This window comes from Lagenorhynchus albirostris, chromosome 1 (assembly GCF_949774975.1).
Source record: "Lagenorhynchus albirostris chromosome 1, mLagAlb1.1, whole genome shotgun sequence".
In the NCBI taxonomy this organism is placed as follows: Eukaryota; Metazoa; Chordata; class Mammalia; order Artiodactyla; family Delphinidae; genus Lagenorhynchus; species Lagenorhynchus albirostris.
In genome coordinates, this window is record NC_083095.1 from 143276215 (window position 1) to 143296283 (window position 20069).

The 20069-nt window shown below is 43.0% G+C and overlaps 1 protein-coding gene and 1 non-coding gene across 3 annotated transcripts in view; both read left to right on the forward strand.

The window, feature by feature from the left end:
• The window catches only part of IGF1R (insulin like growth factor 1 receptor), a 308185-nt gene that overhangs the window by 135660 nt on the left and 152456 nt on the right, over positions 1-20069 (forward strand). The gene's annotated exons all lie outside the window — the stretch shown is intronic.
• LOC132504458 (U6 spliceosomal RNA) lies at positions 18526-18632 on the forward strand. Its single transcript, XR_009534892.1, has one exon. It is a non-coding gene; the product is annotated as a U6 spliceosomal RNA (small nuclear RNA).

Genomic DNA, 20069 nt, shown 5'->3' on the forward strand with positions numbered 1-20069 from the left:
TTTAGAGAATTTTTGATTTCATTTATTGTGTTGTTCATCACAGTTTGCTTTTTTGTTCCTCTAGGTCCTTGTTAAACGTTTCTTGTATTTTCTCCATTCTATTTCCAAGATTCTGGATCATCTTTTCTATCATTACTCTTTTTCCAGTAGACTGCCTATTTCCTCTTCATTTGTTTGGTCTGGTGGGTTTTTACCTTGCTCCTTCATCTGCTGCATATTTCTCTGTCTTCTCATTTTGTTTAACTTACTGTGTTTGGGGTCTCCTTTTCACAGGCTTCAGGTTCGTAGTTCACGTTATTTTTGGTGTCTGCCCCCAGTGGGTGAGGTTGGTTCAGTGGCTTGTGTAGGCTTCCTGGTGGAGGGGACTGGTGTCTGTGTTCTGGTGGGTGGAGCTAGATCTTGTGTTTCTGGTAGGGAGGGCCACGTCTGTTGGTGTGTTTTGGGGTGTCTGTGAACATAGTATGATTTTAGGCAGCCTTTCTTCTCTTGGGTGTGGTTGTGTTCCTGTCTTACTAGATGTTTGGCATGGGGCATCCAGCACTGGAGCTTGCTGACCATTGGGTGGAGCTCGGTCTTAGAGTTGAGATAGAGATCTCTTGAAGAGCTCTCACTGATTGATATTATGTGGGGCAGGGAGGTCTTTGGTGTTCCAATGTCCTGAACTTGGCTCTCCCACCTCAGAGGCTCAGGCCTGGCACCAGGCAGGAACACCAAGACCCTGTCAGTCACACAGCCAGGTACATGGGTATTTTCTTGCCTTTTGGGAAGTCTGAGGTCTTCTGCCAGCGTTCAGTAGGTGTTGTGTAGGAGTTGTTCCACTTGTAGAAGTATTTTTGATCTATTTCTCAGGAGGAAGGTGATCGCCATGTCTTACTCATCTGCCATTTTGAAGGTCCCCCTGTCATTGTGGTTTTAATTTGCATTTTCCTGATGGCTAATGATGTTGAACCACCTTTTCATGCCTTTATTTGCAATCCATATATCCTTTTCGGTTAAACATCTCTTCATGTGTTTTGCTGATTATCTAACTGGATTGTTTTTTAATGTTGAGTTTTCAGGGTTCTTTCTGTACTCCAGAGACTAGTCCTTTGGTTTGTAAATATTTTCTTCAAGTCTGTAGCATATCTTTTTATCTACTTGATAGGGTCTTTGCTAAGCAGAAGTTTTAAATTTTGCTGATGTCTAATTTATCAATTTTTTCTTTCATGGTTTGTGATTTTGGTGTCTAAGAACTCTGGCTAGTGCTAGACCCCAAAAGATTCTCTTCTATTTTTTTTCTAAAAGATTTATAGTTTTATATTTTAAATGGTTCGTGGCCCATTTTGAGTTAATTTTTGTATAAGGTATGAGACTTAGGTTCAGTTTTTTTTCACCCCAAAGGATATCTAGTTCATCCTCATTTGTAGAAAAAGCTGTCATTCCTCCACTGACTTGCTTTTGCTCCTTTGTCATAAGTCAGTCATGCATATTTGTGTGGGTTTATTTCCGGGTTCCCTATTCTGTTCCATTGATCTGTGTCTCTTCCTCTGCCAGTATCACACAATTTTGATTGGTGTAGCTCTATAGTAAATTTTGAATCAGGTAAACTGATTCCTTCCACTTCATTGTTCTTTTCCAAAATTGTTGTAGCTATTCTAGTCCTTTGCCTTTGATATAAATTTTGGAATAAGCATGTCTACATTTTAAAATATCTTGCTGGCATTTTGCCAGGAATTGCACTAAACCTGTATATTAATTTGAGGGAGAACTGACATGTGTATGATGTTGAGTCTTTCATTCCTTGAGCACAGTGTGTCTCCCCATGTATATTAGTTTCTATTTGATTTCTTTCATTAGCAGTTTATAGTTTTCAACATACGATTCCTGTGTATGTTTTGTTAGAGTTGTACCTAAGTATTTTTTTTTTTTCCATTCCTAGTATATTGAAATACAATTTGCTGAGCTCACATAATAGTTTTAGGAGGTGGGTTGGGGTTTTGTTTTGTTTTGTTTGTTTTGCTTTGTTTTAGAATTTCTTGGGCTTTTCTACATAGACAGTCATGTCATCTGCTAATAGGAACAGTTTTCTTTCTTTTGTTCCAGTCTGTATGCTTTTTATTTCTTTTTCTTGTCTTATTGCAGTATCTGAATAAGGATGATGAGAGGAGAATTCCTTGCCTTATTTATGATCTTAGAAGGATTTCCATATTTTTTCTTTTAAACCTTAAGCTAAAATAAAATCTTACTTTTCTTAAAGATAGAGTAGAATATTTTTCTATTTCAAAACATGTTCTTGTACTAGATAGTACTAACATCTGCCTTATCACCATACCATGGCTCTTAACTTTAATTTAATCTAGAGGAGTTAGTTTATGCTCAATATATTATTTTTATTAGGAACCACCTCATAAATTTTGTGTAGCATAGTGATGCTATTTCCCAGAAAAAGCACTTTTGTCATAAAGTGAGTTTATATATGTTTAAAACAACTTGTTTTGTAAAATTCCTTCCTTCTTCCTGGGAAAGATTAGAAGTTATTTCGGTACTATGTGCATGCACAGTTTCTGATTGGTCTGTCACATATGAAATGGCATTTAAGTCCAGTTTTTAAGTATAATTTTTTGTCCACCTTGGGATTAGTTGATATATGGTGCAGAGAGCTGGCATTCTCCTCCTCATGGCAGTAAACAGAGGAGGCCTTGGGGAATCTTTTCCCATTTGTAAATACAAAATATCTGAGAATCCTTTTTTTTTTTTCCTTTGCTTTTACTGCTAGAGAGAATAGTGTATCGACCTATTCATACAGGTTGAGGCATGAACCTCGGTGGTTGGGGCTGGCCAAAGCACAGATTATCCTGCTGAGCCCTTTAGGCCAGGCTAACTCATACCTGACAACATGTCCTAGTTTATGGTAATCCTTTACCTGAGTTATTATAATTCTAATCACTTGTCATTTAAAACTGCATGTTTATAACATGCCTAGTTTTTGGACAACTTATTAAACTAGAAAGAATATGAACACGCATGCATTGTGTATGTGTGTGTGTGTACATTTAAAAGGGTGCGAGCAGTTAAACATGGGAACAGTTCCTAGTAGTTCGTAATTTTATGGTTACAATTCAGTTTGCAACTGAAATTTGTCTTGATTGGTTAGTGTCTTGTAGTAATTAACCTCCAACTCATCAGCATGACATCGTGTTACAAGGAATTGAATCTAATTTTCTTATATAAAGGATGTTTTTAGAAACAATACAGTGTATATCTTGTTTGTACCAAGAATTGAATGTACCCAGTCAGGTACTTGCAGATTCCTTTTGACATGTGAGTTTCTTCGTCCTTCTTTCTCTCAGATGCGACAATTCCCTATTTCACTATAACACGTGAAAGTAGGGTGTGTGCGCTGAATTTGGGAACATCAAGTAATAGCATCTATAGAAAATACTCACTGATTTCTGTGCTAGGTAATCCAGAGTTTAAAACAATGTCCTTATTGGGGAGGAGTAGCAAAATTTACGTTTAAATACTAATTATAAGAGGTGGTGTTGATCAGTCCTAGAGGCATGGGCTTTGAGATCCAACAGAATTTGTGGCTTCTAGGGTTTTGTTTTTCTTCCAGTTGTATTGAGATATAATTGATATACAAGCACTGTATAAGTTTAAGGTATACAACATAGTGATCTGACTTACATACATCATGAAATGATTACCACAAGTTAGTGAACATCCATCATCTCATGTAGGTATAATATGAAAGGAAAAAGAAAAAAAATATTTTTCCTGGTCATGAGAACTCTTACGATTTACTCTCAACAATTTTCATATATAACATACAGCAGTGTTAGTTATATTAACCATGTTGTACATTACATCCCTAGTGCTTATTTATCCTCTAACGGGAAGTTGGTACCTTGTGACCACCATCATCCAGTTGCCCCTCTCCCCACCCCCGCCTGTGGGAACCACAAATCTGATCTCTTCTTCTATGAGTTTGTTTGTTTTTGATGTATAATTGACCTACGATACTATGTTAGTTTCTGCCGCACAACACAGTAATTTGATATTTCTATACATTTCAAAATAATCACCACGATAAGTCTAGTTACCATCTGTCACCATACAAAGATATTACATTATTATTGACTATATTCCCCACATTGTACATTTTATCCTCGTGACTCATTTATTTTGTAACTGAAAGTTTGTACCTCTTAATCTCCCTCACCTATTTCATTCATCCTCCCACCCCCTCCCCTCTGACAGCCACCTGTTTCTTCTCTGACTCTTTCTGTTTTATGTTTGTACATTTGTTTCATTTTTTTTAAGAGTCCACATATAAGTGAAATCACATGGTATTTGTCTTTCTTTGACTTGTTTCACTTAGCATAATACCCTCTAGGTCTATCCATGTTGTTGCAAATGGCAAGATTTCATTCTTTTCTATGGCTGAGTAATACTGCGTTGTATATATATACACCACATCTTCTTTATCCATCTATCTGTGGGCACTTAGGTTGCTTCCTTGTCTTGGCTATTGTGAATAATGCTGCAATGAACATAGAGGTGCATGTATCTTTTCAAATTAGTGTTTTTGTTTTCTTTGGAAAAATACCCAGGGATGGAATTGCTGGATTGTGTCATATTTTCTATTTTTAATTTTTTGAGGAAATTTCATACTGTTTTTCATAGTGGCTGTACCAATTTACAGTCCCACCAACGGCACCCAAGGGTTCCTTTTTCTTTACATCCTCAGCAACAGTTTTTATTGCTTGTCTTTTTGATAATAGCCATTCTGACAGTTGTGAGCAGGTATCTCCCAGGGGTTTTATGGAGCATGTCTGGAGACCTCATCAGTACATTGGGAATAGACACACCTTTAGAGGTATTTTGAGGATTGAAATAGGTAAGTGCATAAAGCAGTCTAGCTTGCTGTTTTTATACTATTAATGTTAATACTCAGTAGCCTGTGTCATTTTCCCCTTGGGGCTCCTTCTGGCACGATTCCCTCCCCAGGCAATAAGGGAAAGAGAGGCAGGAGGTCGGACCATGTGGGATGCCCAGTATGGTATCCATATTGTAAATCTGGAATGTGGATATCTTTTGGGTTTCCTTAAGCAAAGCACACCTGCATGGCCACTAGCTGAGACACAGCACACTAACTGGGCTGATGTGATGAAAGCATGGGTTGCTGGCGGCTGTCTAATCCAATTATGGATGGTTTCTCCATGCCCAGCCTTCTAGTTGTGCCCAGCCCATCTCCCCTGCAGGCCCTGCCCTCTCTCACCCTTCCCTTTCCATGCGTGGTCCGTGGCTGCCCCAGACTATACTTGTAAGCTTCGCCAAGTACAGTCTCCTTAATCACAGGTGTCGAAAGCAAGTTGCTGAGGTCTATGGTTGAGCGTTAGATTTCCCAGCAAATGACCTCAGTACAGGTCTTGTTCATTCCAGCCATTCAGGGCTGGCACCCTTGTGAGGCCAGGAGACTCAGAACAAGGGGAGGGAAACTTGAAGGTGTAACATGGTTTCCTTGGCTCATCTAATGGAGACTCAGAATAATTATCATTGTTGCAAATGGTCCTTACTTTGTGGTCTAATTGTTAAGCAGGGAGTTAAAACAACAACAATGACGACCAGGAGGAAGACTAACATCTTGACCTTTTTGAACAGATCTCCCACTTGAAAGAAAGCTGCTAGCTGCAGGAGAGGGCCCAGGTCTCACAGTGTGGGGACCTCCAAGCCGCCTCTTTATAGGTTGCATGTTACAGTGAAATCACCCATCCCCTTTTGCCCATGTTGGGAAAAAAAGTCCAGGTTCGTGTATGTATTTTTCACTCATAGGGCTTATTTGGCATGGTTCGGGTACAGCTGGTACAAGATGGTACAAGATGACCCAGCAGGTAGACTGTGAGCTGGGCCGTTCAGAGCTGCCTCTGAAATGTGAACACCCTCCCAGCTTGTTGCCATCCTAACCTTTTTCTCAGTCGTGGAGAACTGATCCTGACGTGGGCATTCCTTACCTCTCTCACGCACTTGAGGATTGCGCAGGACCTGTGTTCGGGATGAAAATGGCACTATTTCTGGTTGTTGATGACATACACGAAGCCTGCAGTGCAGTTTAAATATCCTCAGGAGTGCCCTGGATCCATATGTGCCAGTGAGTCCTCGGTCATGAGACCTGGTGGGAGGGAGTCAGGTAGAGCCTCCTGTCCTGGTTCCTGGGAAGGAGTCACTGCATGGCAGGAGACTCCAGTGTGGTACCCGTTTTCTGTCCTTGCCTGAATCTGTCTGGCCTGTAGAGCAGAAGAAAGTCACCATCTGGGCCACTCCTGGCCAACCAGAGTTTTCTGCATTTGGGGATTGAGTGGAAGGCGCCCCTGTAGCCCTCCAAATAAATGCCTTCAGACAAATCCAAACACTGTTACAACACCCACCTCAAAATTGTGACACTGTCAGGTTGACTGAATCCAGGAGACGGTGTAGGGCCTTGAGCACGTAGAAATGGTTAAGGAGACATTGCCTTTCATCATCCAAGTTAAACGTTACCCAGCCCTCTCCCCCACCTTTACTAGAACGCTGAACCTGTAGAAGATGGGCATCGACTGTCCTATTTTTATTGAGCCTGAAAAAGGCAACCTCTCACCCTCAACCCAGCTGTATTTCTAACTAAAATCAGTTCTACATTGGAAATGCTCTGCAGAAACTTTTAGAATCCTCAACTCAGAAGGAAAAAATTGGCGTTATCAGGTGGTGGTTTCTGGAAAGGGTATGTGTCTGCTTCTTGAATGGGTTACAAGTATTTTGCACATGTGCCTGGAGGCCGTTTGTGGCATGAGAACCTTTTCTTTGAAGAGGGCAAAGGAGGCAGAAGGGCAACAGGAATGATTCTTGAGGCTGCCTCTTTGTGCGGGACAATGGGGTCCTCAGTTTGTGTATTTAACCTCTGGAGCCTTGGCTCATGTTCCAGTGATGGCTAGGGATTTTCTTTTTCTTTTGCAGTTTTTTTAGTTTTGGTAACTGGTTTAGTGACTGCTGTAGGTTGGTGAAGAACTCTGGGGTGACCTGCATGTGCTGATGCTGGACTGAGGGGCTTTGCGCAGGAGCAGATGTTTTATACGCCCTCTGAATGGATAGATTTTAATCTGAAAGCATCAGATTCTGTGCCACTTCCAAAGTTAGAAAGCAACCTGCATGGAAGCGGCGGTTGCCCTCATCCCAGGGTTCAGGTGAGCCTCTTGGACACGGACAACGTTGGAGGAGGAGATGCAGGCACCTCCCCTGGTGGGCAGGGCAGCCACCATCTCTGAGTCATGAGCTAGGACTAGTGAAAGGTCAAAGGGAAGAGTTGTCCTGCTGTCTTCTACATTACAAACTCTCTTCCTGTGCTCTGAGCCCAGTCACTTATCCAGGGTGCTTTTTAGTCAGAGGTGCCAGTGTCTGTTTACATAGTATGTGCATCTCTTCTATTAAAGGATTTTAAAGGCATTTATCTAATGCAAGTCTCCCTCTGTCAGGGGATCTTTTTCCTGATTGCATGTAAATAATGATGTCAACTTTGCACTTTGTGTAATTTCTCAAACTGTTTACTGCTTGGCCTTGATCGGGACTCCCTGAGGATGCTTTGCCCATGCAGAGCCCTGACAGCCCCGGGAGGGTGGTGAGGGGTGGTGTTGTCCCCTGGGCACCATCAGGTGATTCCACTCAGTGTGGAGGCTGTGCAGAAGCAACTCTGTTCATCCTTGTGCAAAACACATTTTTCTCTGTCCTTTTCCTTTTTCCTCTCTGCCTGACATCTCCCTGGTTTTCAGCAAAGCAGTGGGCTTCATGTTTATTCCTTGTGGTTTCTCAGCAGTTACTTCTAGCATCAGTTTCAATCGATTAAAGTGGTTAAAGAATTTTTGTGCTCAGGAGTCAGTTAAATATTATTTTCTCTTTTAACTTAGAAACTAGTTTTACAGTGGCTTTTTTCTTTTTCTTTTCTAACCCCCTCCCCCCCTTTTTTTAAAGTTTCTGAAGGCAGATCCTGCTCATAACAGAAGAGAACACGTGAGCTCATGGCTTACTTTTCCCAGTTGACTTTTCTGGTCATTTACCTTTCTGTAAAATGGAAAGACAAACAAGCAAACCCTTAAATCCAACTCAGATCATGATTGCCAACTTCTTTCTTTGTGTGTAATATTTTCTTTGTGTAGTTATATTATTTCTAGGTTATGCCTTCTTTATCTTTGAAAGAAAAAAGAAAAACCTTTACACTGTTTACAAGAACTCGTTGTTCTAGGCCGTACAGTTGCATCTGTGACGCTTTTTCCATTTGGAACCACGGGGGTGATAAAGTTGATGTCAGCTGGCTAGCCGTTTTTTTTTAAGGCAAAAATCCATAGTCTTAATTTATACTGTAATCATTTTCATTACGTTTGTAGTATGTTTCTCAGAAAAGCAAACGTCGCGGTTTCAGTCTCTGTGGTCGAAGCCTCTGGTTCGTCCTTCCTCTGCCTACCACCTCCCTGCTCCTCTTCTAGTCCTTCTCCTTGGAGGTTGGGTTGTCTTTCATTTGAAAAGTGAAAATTCCATACCTTACAAAGAAGGCGACATGCCATGTCTTCATTGTAATTAAATGCAACCGTGACTTGAAGTGGACCTTTAAATTTATGCCATTGAACTTTTTCTTTGGGGAAGGGGCTTTTTCATTGAATGGTCTTACAGTTTAATAATGGGGGGGAAAACAACAGGCTGTACAGGGATACATTCTTAAATCCTGTGACCAAGACCCATAATGTAACCCAGGGGCTCTTTTGTGGCCTTGGGAGGGTCTTCCCACTTTGATGAGGAGGTGAGTCCCAGGGGAAGCACCATTGGAGGGAGAATGGTACGTGGGGGTTTGCTCCTGGAGCTCAGAGAAAAAGGAAAGTCCAGGGCTTCCCTGGTGGCGCAGTGGTTGAGAGTCTGCCTGCCTGCCGTTGCAGGGGACACGGGTTCGTGCCCCGGTCCAGGAAGATCCCACATGCTGCGGAGAAGTTGGGCCCGTGAGCCACAGCTACTGAGCCTGCGCGTCTTGTGCGCCGCAACAAGAGAGGCCGTGATAGAGAGAGGCCCGCGCATCGCGATGAAGAGTGGCCCCCGCTTGCCGCAACTGGAGAAAGCCCTTGCTCAGAAACGGAGACCCAGCACAGCCAAAAATAAAAAATTAATTAAAAAAAAATAAAATAAAAGGAAAGCCCATGCCCTGAAAATAGCCCTGAGTTGCTCTGGGTACACTTCATCTGCCAACATTTAGTATCTGTGACTTAGCCAGAGGAAATGCATATTAGCCGCTGAGTTTCCATGGCTTGTGTTCTGGGACTTTGCCCCATGAGGGTACTCTGTGAAGGAGCAGGAGGCTCTGTGCTGCTGGGGTTTGAGAAGGGCTGGGCAGGTGACTGGAGGAGGAGTCTTGGCAACACCGGAGGCATCCTGCTCGGTCATCTCAGTGTGCATGTTGGGGTGCGGCGTGTGCTGTGACGCTGCAGGTCAGAGTGCACAGGGGAAGTGGGGTGCAAAGTGAAGGGGGCACCTGAGTGACCCGTATCCTTGCCTAGAAAGATCATCACTTCTTTCGTTTAAACAAAGCATGTGACGGAACCGTCAGGGATCATTTCTCCCCCTTGTTTTTCCAGGTGGCCTGTCCCTCGATAGGGCTGTGACAGACCTGCACAGAAAACCTTAACTTCCACATGGAAGCACATCTGGGGAAGCTTATTTCAAATGCAGTTTGCCCCGTACACAGGTGCTGTGGTGCAGCGGGTGGAACAGGGAGCCATTGTCCAGGGGCCTGGCAAGAACGCTGGCCTGGAAGCCTGGAGCCCTGGGCCTTGCAGTTTTGATTGGCTCAGCAAAGCCCCTGGCCTCCCTGGTCTCTTCCCTCTGTAGGACCTCTCTTTATGCCCTGAGGGAAAAACAGAGAAGGGGCTGATCAGAGTCTTCCCCTCACAGAGGTAAGAGGAAACAGTATTTAACAACATGAAAACAAAGTATAAAACTTAAGCCATCTTATAAAACCTATTTTTCTCTCACTTCATGTTGAATCATATAGTCAAGCTAATCAAATTATAGAGTTTTTACCACCCTAAGTATGTATGTTCATTTACCTTGTAATGCTTAAAACAAAAGCAGAAAATAATATGGGTAAACATAAAGAAAAGATCATTTCCTTTTTTATATTCTTGATGCCTCCTAGCCAGGTAATTAGAGTCACATACAAAACCATGTGCAAGCCTTCACGAGACTGAAGCTTGTACCAAAATTTCCTTTAAAGTTTTCATAGCTGTTGGTACCTGCTCAGATGGCTCCATGATGATAGGTTCTTGATTAGAAATTACTTAACAATGCCTAATGAACTCCTGACTAATAAATGTTAACATATATTCTTTTAGTGCCTAAATCACATCTTTGTGGTGCCAGGAAAGCCTTATGTGTGTGGTTGCCCTTATTATAGGCCGCTATGCCTTTGGCAAATGCAACACATATTACTCTGGTATCTCAAAAGACTTAAAAAAGCAACAACCAACTTACTTTGTATCTTTTCCTCTAATAATTGACTTTTAACTTATTTGTAACTTATTATTAAACCAAGTAAGCAGTTTTCTTTTTATTAAATTTTACTTGTATAAGAATGAAGCCAAAAAGAGTGGCGATCTGTTCAAACATTAAAGTCCTTATCTATGACCACCTACCATGTAACGTGTGACTTGTGGGCTGTGAAAGAGGACAGTTTTCCCACCTAAAGCATTGATATCATAGATCGACAAACTATTTTGCCATCTGATAAAAAGTAAAATGGATGGATGGATCTTGGAGACAATGTCCAAGTGAAAGAAGCCAGTCACAAAAGACCGCCTATTGTCTGATCCCATTTTTAAGTTGTAAGTTGATGAAAGGCTGTGTGACCAATAAATGCTGAGTGTATTTTAGTAAACAGAGTTGTGGTGCTAGAATGAGTTAAAAATGCACAGGCATGCGTGACGTAGTTAATGATGTGCACAGTCAGTATTTTGTTGATGCACAGCAATGATGCACAAATGGAAGGTAGCACATTTAAGGTGCCTGTTATTTTACACAAACACAAATGAAGGGTCTCAGTGGTGTGGTTTGCTGGGGAAGCAGAAGGTGGAAGGAGAGACGTTGGCAAAGTGGAAATCTGCTCGGATAACTTCTGTACATACTCTAGTCATAGCTCCTCACCTGGCAAGGGGTTCGGTGGAAGAGGCTGGGTAGGGTTTATATAATTCTCCCCCTTGGAAGGGCCAACCAGGCAGTTCAGAGAAAAATTTTTTTGTCCTCCCTATTACCTTAAAAATCCCCAAATTCACTTCCTGTAGAATTCTTGAGTCAGATTGTCTTCCTGACTTTCAGTTTTAAGGTATGAAGGGCTGACAGTAAACCACCCCCCCCACCAATGTTTCTTTGCTGATCCAAATGAGTGTTAATTGGTAGAATATTGTAAATGTAGGGGGGGTGGAATTGGAGACTTCAAATGGTAGCTGCTTAGTCTCAGGAGAAGGGAAAGTGACTGACACCCACACACATACCCACCATTATATGAACTAAGCATTTCTGAGGCATTTTCATGTATCTTGAGAGATAAGAGCACCCAGATTTCTGAGTGAGATTCATCTTTGGAAATATAGAAGACAAATTAGCAAAATCTTTCTAATTTTAAAATGTGCTTTTTGATTTGATGTCTGTTTGTTTGGAAAGAGGCTTTTAAAGTAAAAGCTATCGATGTGTGACCATTACCATCAAAGGCTAAATCCTGGCGGGAAGTTATTACCCGGGTTACCATATTAAGATGATTATGGCTGGCGCACGTTATAAGATCTTTTCATATATATTTTTTACATTATAACTTCAATGTTTTTTATTTACATCCCTAGATGGGGACAGGTGGGAGGCCAAATTCCCAAACCCCAAATTTTAAACAGTTATTATTCCTCTTAATTATTGGATGTTTCCTTGAATTTACTGGGTTTTACTTTTGGAAAAGTTCACTTTCATTTTTGGATATTTTGTACCAATATTCTGTGCCTAAACACGGAATTTTTTTTGTGTTCAATAAGAGTTGATGTTTTGAGAGGTGGTGGTGGGTTGCTTGTGACAGACCAAGTACAGATTTGAGTTCAACAAGCTTTTGAACCGGATGTTTCTATGTGCTAAAACTCTGTAAACACTTGTAGCTTTGTCTGCCATTGTATATTGCTGTATTGATTTTTTTTTTTCCTCCTGAAAAGCTCCAGGCCTGTCTGTTCTATACCAATACAAAGGCTGGCCTGTTCCCCAGGGCCACTGCACGAGAACCTCTGGGGTCTGTGCACTGTTAGATGTTACCATCTGTGAAGTTGCTCCAGATTCTCTTGCACTTGATCATAAAATTCCATTCCAATTTTATATGAAATTTCTTTGTCAAAAAGAATAAATGGTTGCTCAACAGATCCAGTTGTCAGTTGCTGACAGATGTGAAAATTAACAAACAGCAAAATGTCTCCCTTTTAGGAAAGGAACGCAAGTACTTTAAAAAAAAAACCTTATATTGTCAATAAATGAATCCGTTTTAAAAGCATTTTCAAACATTTGTAATGAAAATGGAGGCCTTCTAATGTTTCAGGGCTTAGGGAGAGCCATACGTAATCAAATGCTCCTGTTACTGTTATCACTGTAGTAATAGGGCTTAGTTCTGCCCTTTAAGTCACGGACTCAGGTTACTCCCAGTTTTAGCTGCAATCACAGTATGTTTCTCTTTAAAAAGAGATTGTATCCCAACACTTCTCTATACTAAAACATGAGGAGAAGGTAGCTTGTTAAAGTGACAGTTCAGATGTTGTTATTTTGACAGAAATATTAGTAAATGCGTCATATTATCCCTTGCTAAATATTTATAGCTTAGAATGTATACTCTGATGCATAATATTTTATGAAAGAAACATCCTTTTCCTCAAATTTCTTCCACTTCATTGACATCAATCTGTAATTTACACCCAGAGATCTGTAGGAAAAAGACTATATTAAGACCCTTTAATTTCAACGAAGATAAAACTATTCTAAGAGGGAACACCCTTGAATCTTTGGGACCCTTAAAGGTAGAATGTTATGAAATATTTGTATTTATTCTTTTGCTCAGATTTTAATAGCTTCACTTTTGCAGAAAGGCACAAAATGAGGGTGACTTTAGTGCACAGTTTTAGGTTTTGAGATGAAGCAAGGTGCACGATGGTAAGTTACCTGATCTCAGTGCTTACGTAACGGCCATGACAAGTGCCCTATGCATTCCCATCCAGAAAAGAAACGCTGTTGTGAAAATGGCTGTCTTCTCTGCGTTCAGCTCTGTGACTGAAAGACGTTGTTCAACAGCTGTGGGTTTACAAGATGTTGCACATGGAGTACTTTCCTTGTCTCATTTAGAAAAACCAGTCTAGACTTCCACGGTTTGGTATTCATGGCCATGGTTTTGGACTTTATTAGATGGCTCTCAGAGGTACTTTTCAGGTGGACATTGATTTCGTGCCAGCTGTCTGAGATGTTTTTCCCTAAATATGGGTGGGTGTGTAGGCTACGGTCTGCAGTGGAGAGCAGTTGCCCGCGGTGGGCCTCAGGTGGATTGTGTGGAAGAAGGAAAGGAGCAGAGGTAGAGGAAGAAGCCTGTATGTCCCGCACGGCTCTGTTAACAGCTGAGTAGTTCTCCAGGATAGGCCAACTACAGTTTTTATTCACAAAATGGACTTGAAAATCAGTTAGTAAACAAACCGTCTCCTTTAGATAAGTGACGTTCTGATTTGTCTGTAAAAAGTTCCGTTTCCTAGCTGACGTCCCCTGAAGCACTTTTATGTGCAACCGCTGTGCCAATGTTTGCTGTCATTTGGTTGTAACGAAATCAGTCGTGAACTTCAAAGTGGAATCATTTCAGAGCCTTTCCTCTACAGTAGTTCGGGAAACACAATACCAAGTGACCTTGATTCACTGCGAACTCAACTGGAAAATGTGCCTAGTGTCTCCCTGAAGCAAGAATCCCTCACCTCTTGACCCTCATCATTTTGGGCTTGAGTCCTCAACCTTGTTGTGCAGACGTCAGCACCGTGTAATCTGTGACCTTCTCTGCTCTCTTCTAAGCTATGGCCTGATTGTTTATACCTTAGTGTTGCTATCAGTTTGGACCAGAAGTCATGAATCTTTCCCTGACCTTAACCTCACTGTGGATTGGCTTAAAGAAGAATCTGGATCTGCTGATGTATAAGCACTAAATTATGTGAAAATTAATAACATTTAACCCTCAACTCCTTAAGTAATAAAGTAGTGGGAAAAGAATTGAATGTTTTATAGCAGTTGTAAGTTATCTAGGAAATAGCTAACAGGTAAGTTTTTATTTAACTTAAGTTTCTGAAAGTGGGATGAAAGAGGGTGGGAAAGGAAAGAGCCATTAAGAAAGCTCACTTTAACCTGTATGCTGTGTTATTTTAACTTTGCCCTCCAGGCTCGGTTAAATAGTCATGTACTTCAGGTCTTAAAAAACATACCCACATGTATTAGTAAGTTAAAAATTTAACAGAACACAAATTATGGTAGAATTATGTTTCTTGAAGAAATGATCTAACTTTAATAAGCATATTTTACAAATGCTATTTCCTGAGAACCGCTGCTTTTAGATGGAACATGCCTTTGTGTTGGTCATGCTTTCTTCCTAGTAATTTGAAACACCTATTTAAATTATCTTTTGCAAACAAGCTAACTAGATCACCACTGAGGTTTGTAATGTGCTTTTTGGATATCTGAAATACTGGAGGTATTGAAGGACAGTGCTTGCACGCTCATCCATCTCTGCCTCGTGGATGTATTGTGCTCCACCGTGTAGCCCTGCAGGCGGCCCAGGGCTCAGCTTGGACAGGGTCCGTGAGCACCCCAGCCCAGGAAGAGGTGGCCAGCAGGGGACGTGGACTGCGGGGCCCAGGTGTTGTGTTGGGCACTGTGCTGGCAGGTTGTAGTGGACCTTCCTGTGCCCCCCTGGGAGGATGGGGGTGGAGGAGAGGTAAAGGTGCCTCTGTGTGTGTGTGTTTGGTTTTGTTTGGGATCTGTTGTAAAAGCCCAGGCCCTCCCTCACCTTTGGGAGGTTCTGTCACAGAAGTGAGAACTTGGTGGTGAGCATTTCGTTTCTTCAGCAAATGCTGCTGAGCCTCTGACCTGTGCCTGGTGTTCTTCTTGAGCTGAGAATCCTGCAGGGAACAAGCGCAACATGGATAGCTTGGTCCTGCAGTTTACATTACAATGGGAACACATTTGTCTGGCAAATAGCATAACTTCTCAGATGTCTCTGAACCCCACATCCACAGTCTGAGCTGCTGAGGTCTCGTGACTGGTAATTGGTGATCTTAATCTGGATTTCTCCATTTATTATTTTCTAACATATGATTTTAACTTACTTAATAATTAAGTCTTTGGTATATTTTCTCTGTCTGTGTCTCCCTTAGACCCACACAAGCTTTACAAGGGCAAGGATCTTATCTTTTTGTTTTTCTTCCCCATGTCTCCCAAGCACCTAGACAGAGCCTCCGTTCCCAAAGCTCCAGTCAATGTTTGCTGAGTGTGTGTTCACACTGGGTTTGTTTGAACACTCTCGCTAATGAATCCTATTGGAATTCTGACGGTGCATCTAACTCTCAAGGCCGGGGGCCCGGGGTCTCTTGGGGTGGGTGAGCTTGCTTCCACCTCGTTTTCGGGGTGCTCGTGTTGGAGTGGGTCCCCCACATCTTCCACAGCTCTCCCCCCGCCCTATGTGTGTAGTGCCCACAGTCACGTTTTGTGGTCCTGGTTTCCCCGAGGTCATGACAGCAGCACCATTAAAGTCCCACCTGCGGCCTTGCGGGCAATTTTTCTTGTTCAGGGAAGTCACCTGATGTCTCTGCTGCGCAGGCAGTGAGTGCATCAGAGGCCAGGAGGCTGGGCGCTGGGGTCGGGGTGCTGGTTTTGAGCGGTGTCCCCAGGCAGCTGTGATGACCGCGCTCAAGCCCGCTCAAGGAGAAGCGGAGCTGACACCTGGTGTTTGGACAGGTCATGCCGTGCAGGATCATTGGCTGTACGTAGAGTTGCTCATCTGTGGTGACAGATGTTGAGCTGTTATTTAGTAACTTAGGTTTGTTTTCCTTTGCACACAAATAACCTCTTAGCTGCTGAGTGTTTCTGCGGGCGACCACAGAGCCCATCAGCCGGCAGGCGTTTGCAGGCTCCAGAGGTGTTGCATTGAAAGAGAACTTTCGGAGTGTGTGGCACGGGGAAGAAACGGCCCTCCTGCCCCGCTCCCAGATTTCCTTTGTAAAGAACATCAATATAAGCACCACCATTCTTCAGAAACACAGGCCAGGTGCTCGGGTGCACTGTTGTAGCCACTGAGGGCCCAGTGATGGAAACGTTCTAGTGGCAGAAACAGACCATAATCAAGTCACAGTGTCAGACAGTGATGAGTTCTGTGAGCAAGAATAGATGAATAACTGGTGGGGGGTGGGGTTGGGGTTGGGGTCTCAGAGAAGGGCTTTCGGAGGAGGGGACGTTTGCCCTGAGAGTATGAGTCAGCCAGGAGGAGACATGGGGACGTGGTGGCAGGGGACCATAGGTGGAAAGTCCCCAAGGTGGGGATGATCTTGGGGTGTGTGCATGTGGGGAGCAGGGCTGTTTATTCACCCCACACTCTCTGGGCACCTGCCCTGTGCCAGGTGCTGTTCTCGGTACAGGAACAGAGCCATGGACGAGTCTCTGCCTTCATGGAGCTTTTGTTAAATCAGGGCGGCCTGGGGACTGTGCTGGGTGGGGTGCTCTTTTCTGTAGGGTACTCAGAGGGGGTCTCTAGTGAGGTGGCATTTGGGCAGAGACCTAAAGGAAGGGTTGCAGGAAAGCCAGGAGGCTGGAGGGCAGGGCGCCATGGTGAGGACCTTGGCTTTGACAGGGACAGGAGATGGCGGGATTCTGAGCAGGGGGGTGACACTGGCTTCTGTGTTGCCAGTAGACTCTAGGGCCGGAACAGAAGCAGAGAGACCAGTAGGAGGTGGCAGTTGCCATGATCCAGGGCAGAGAATGTGCATCTTAGACCAGGATAATGGTGAAGGTTGTTGGGAGATGCAGTTGGAATCCCAAAGCGCCAGCAGGACTGGCAGATGCATATGGGATGCATATGGGACAGCAGAGAAAGAGGAAGAGACAGTCGTGGGGCTGGAGCCCATGAGGGAGGGGTAGAGGGTGGGCACAGCCAGATCATCACGTGGGACAGCAAAAAAAAAAAAGGATTTTGTTCTCTGTGTTGGAAAGTCGGTGCAGAGAGTTTAGATGGGGGGTGAGGTGACATAGTGACAGCTTAGCAAAGCAACTAATATTTATTGAGCACTTATTCTGTATCAGCCCTTATGACAACCCTGCAAGAGTCAGCTTCATTGTTATATCCATTCTATAGATGAGGACGCTGATGGACAGAGAGCTTATAAGGTATCTTGCCCTATATACCACACATTTAGTTAGGGCCAAACTTGATTAATTGATGTGCGTCGTAGGGTGTATTTTATTTTTCCTTTAGGGAAGTTACCATGTCTTTGGGTAACCATGCCCACACCCAAGGGGTTAAGAAACATTTTGATGTTTACCAGTTGTTTGCAGATGGGGCCAGAGACAATTTAGGTATTAAAATCTCACTAAATCTGTATCCATTATATGACTCATCTATCTCCTTCTTCCATGGGCCCCCCTCAAAAAATGATCATGGGTACATTCCCCTTACCTGTAAAGCATGTTCATGGTCACAGAAAATACATAGAGAACCACAGGTCTGCAGGTTTCTACATGGGAACTCTCACACTATGGTCAGAAGGTCTGAGACTAGTTAAAAAAAAATGGTTGTGGAATCCGGGCAGCAGCCACTAGGTAATCTCTTTATAAAGGTTGGTGTAATTTCTGTAAGACTCGTTTATTTTGCTCTCAGTTGGTTATCTTGACATTGTTGCCTTGAAGAGGTTATTGTGATTTAATTACAGACCAGGTATCTTACAAGATTCATTTGCTATCTCCACATCATTTTCTCATTTCTTTGGCTGTCAATCCCTGGGTGAAGGTGGGAGGGGGAGGCCTTCGTGGGGGGAGAGAATGTGGTAGCAATGAATGTTTACTGCACAAGAGCGCTCAGGGCTTCTATTATAGTCTGGGGGTGGGGGAGGGAGTGGCGGGGAGCACGCAGGAATGTGACCTCCTGGGCCCCAGCCCTGATGAGCAGGGCGGGATTACAGAGGGACTGTAGTGTTAAAGTTAGGATTTTCTGGAAATGTAGCAGACTCCCCCGCACCCCTTGCCATTTGAGATTTTGAAACCCTACTTCTGTTTTGCAAGAGCCGAGAAGGGACCAGTTAATAGCTCTGATCATCTTGTCTCTGGAGAGAATTTATATCTCAATTTACCAGAAGACAGCTCTGGTATTAGGGCAACAAGAATGGTTTTATTCCTGTTTCCTCTTCCTGCACTCTGTTCCTATTTAATTCTTGCATTAAAACCATTCCTGGTGTGCTTGCTTCGGCAGCACGTATACTAAAATTGGAACGATACAGAGAAGATTAGCATGGCCCCTGAACAAGGATGATGCGCAAATTCGTGAAGCGTTCATATTTTTGAAAAACAAATACTGTATGCTAACACATATATATGGAATCTAAAAAAAAAAAATGGTTCTGAAGAACCTAGGGGCAGGGGCAGGACAGGAATAAAGACGCAGACGTAGAGAATGGACTTGAGGATGCGGGGAGGGGGAAGGGTAAACTGGGACAAAGTAAGAGAGTGGCATGGACATATATATACACTACCAAATGTGAAACAGATAGCTAGTGGGAAGCAGCTACACAGCACAGGGAGATCAGCTCGGTGCTTTGTGACCACCTAGAGGGGTGGGATAGGGAGGGTGGGAGGAAGACGCAAGAGGGAGGAGATATGGGGATATATGTATATGTATAGCTGATTCACTTTGTTATAAAGCAGAAACTAACACACCATTGTAAAGCAATTATATTCGAATAAAGATGTTTTTTAAAAAAAAAACATTCCTGGTAAATTAGAACATGCTCTGTGTTCAGGCCTTGTTTTGAAGAAGGGTTTTGAGTCTAAAAAATTTGATAGCCTCCCATCTATCATGGTGATTTCTGACTTTCCTAAGGGACTGTTCTTTTGTAAGAACCAGCCTTCCTGGGCCTGGGAAGTGGTGAAAGATGCTCTGCTGGGAGGGGAGCCATGGCAAAGGGTTGGACTTGGGGGACTTCAGGATGCAGCATATCAACTGTTGGTGTGTTTGGAAATTTGAAAAGTAATATTAAGAATTAAAGTTGTACAAAACCTCCTAAGATTTCTACCATGGCTGTATAAAGTTTGAGCATGGTGCTATCAATTTAAAAGTGGACAACTTAAAAATTCCACCTCTTTTGGAAATTTGTTGCCACCTCTACCCCAATTCGGCAGTCTTTAGATAAACTGACAGCCCCCATTTACCAACAAGGAAGAACCTTCGATTTTTGTTTTTTATTATTATCTTTTAAATAGCAGGGTGGTGAGAGATACGGCGTGTGACTCAGCAGATGGGAATTTCTTTAATAACACACTGGGTGTGTAAGCATTAGCCCTGCTCCCCACAAGCAGCTCTGCAGAATGCCCTCCGCCTGTTTGGGGAACAGACCTGGCGACCGAGAGAGGCAGCCCAAACTTCCCTAGAGGAGGCAGACTCGGTGGTGGAATCTGAGGGATTCTCTTTGTTTCATTTGTTTTCCCTCTGTCTTGGAAAACACGGACGCAAATCCAGTCCGGCTCCTGCAGCTGCTGAGGCAAAGCAGGCTTTTTATGAATGAGGCCCAGGAGGGGGAGGAGAGGGCTTGTGTTACAGCAGCAGTTGGTTGGGTAATGCATTTCATTCACTCCCAGCCATCTAGCCCCGGCTGTATTTTAAAGGATATTGTTCATTTTTTGTCGATTCAAATTAGACTTTTCTGCCCCTTGTGCAACTGTGTGTAACTTAGAACACTAAGCATGTTGTGTGCGTTAATTTTTTTGTTTGTTTGTTTTGTTTT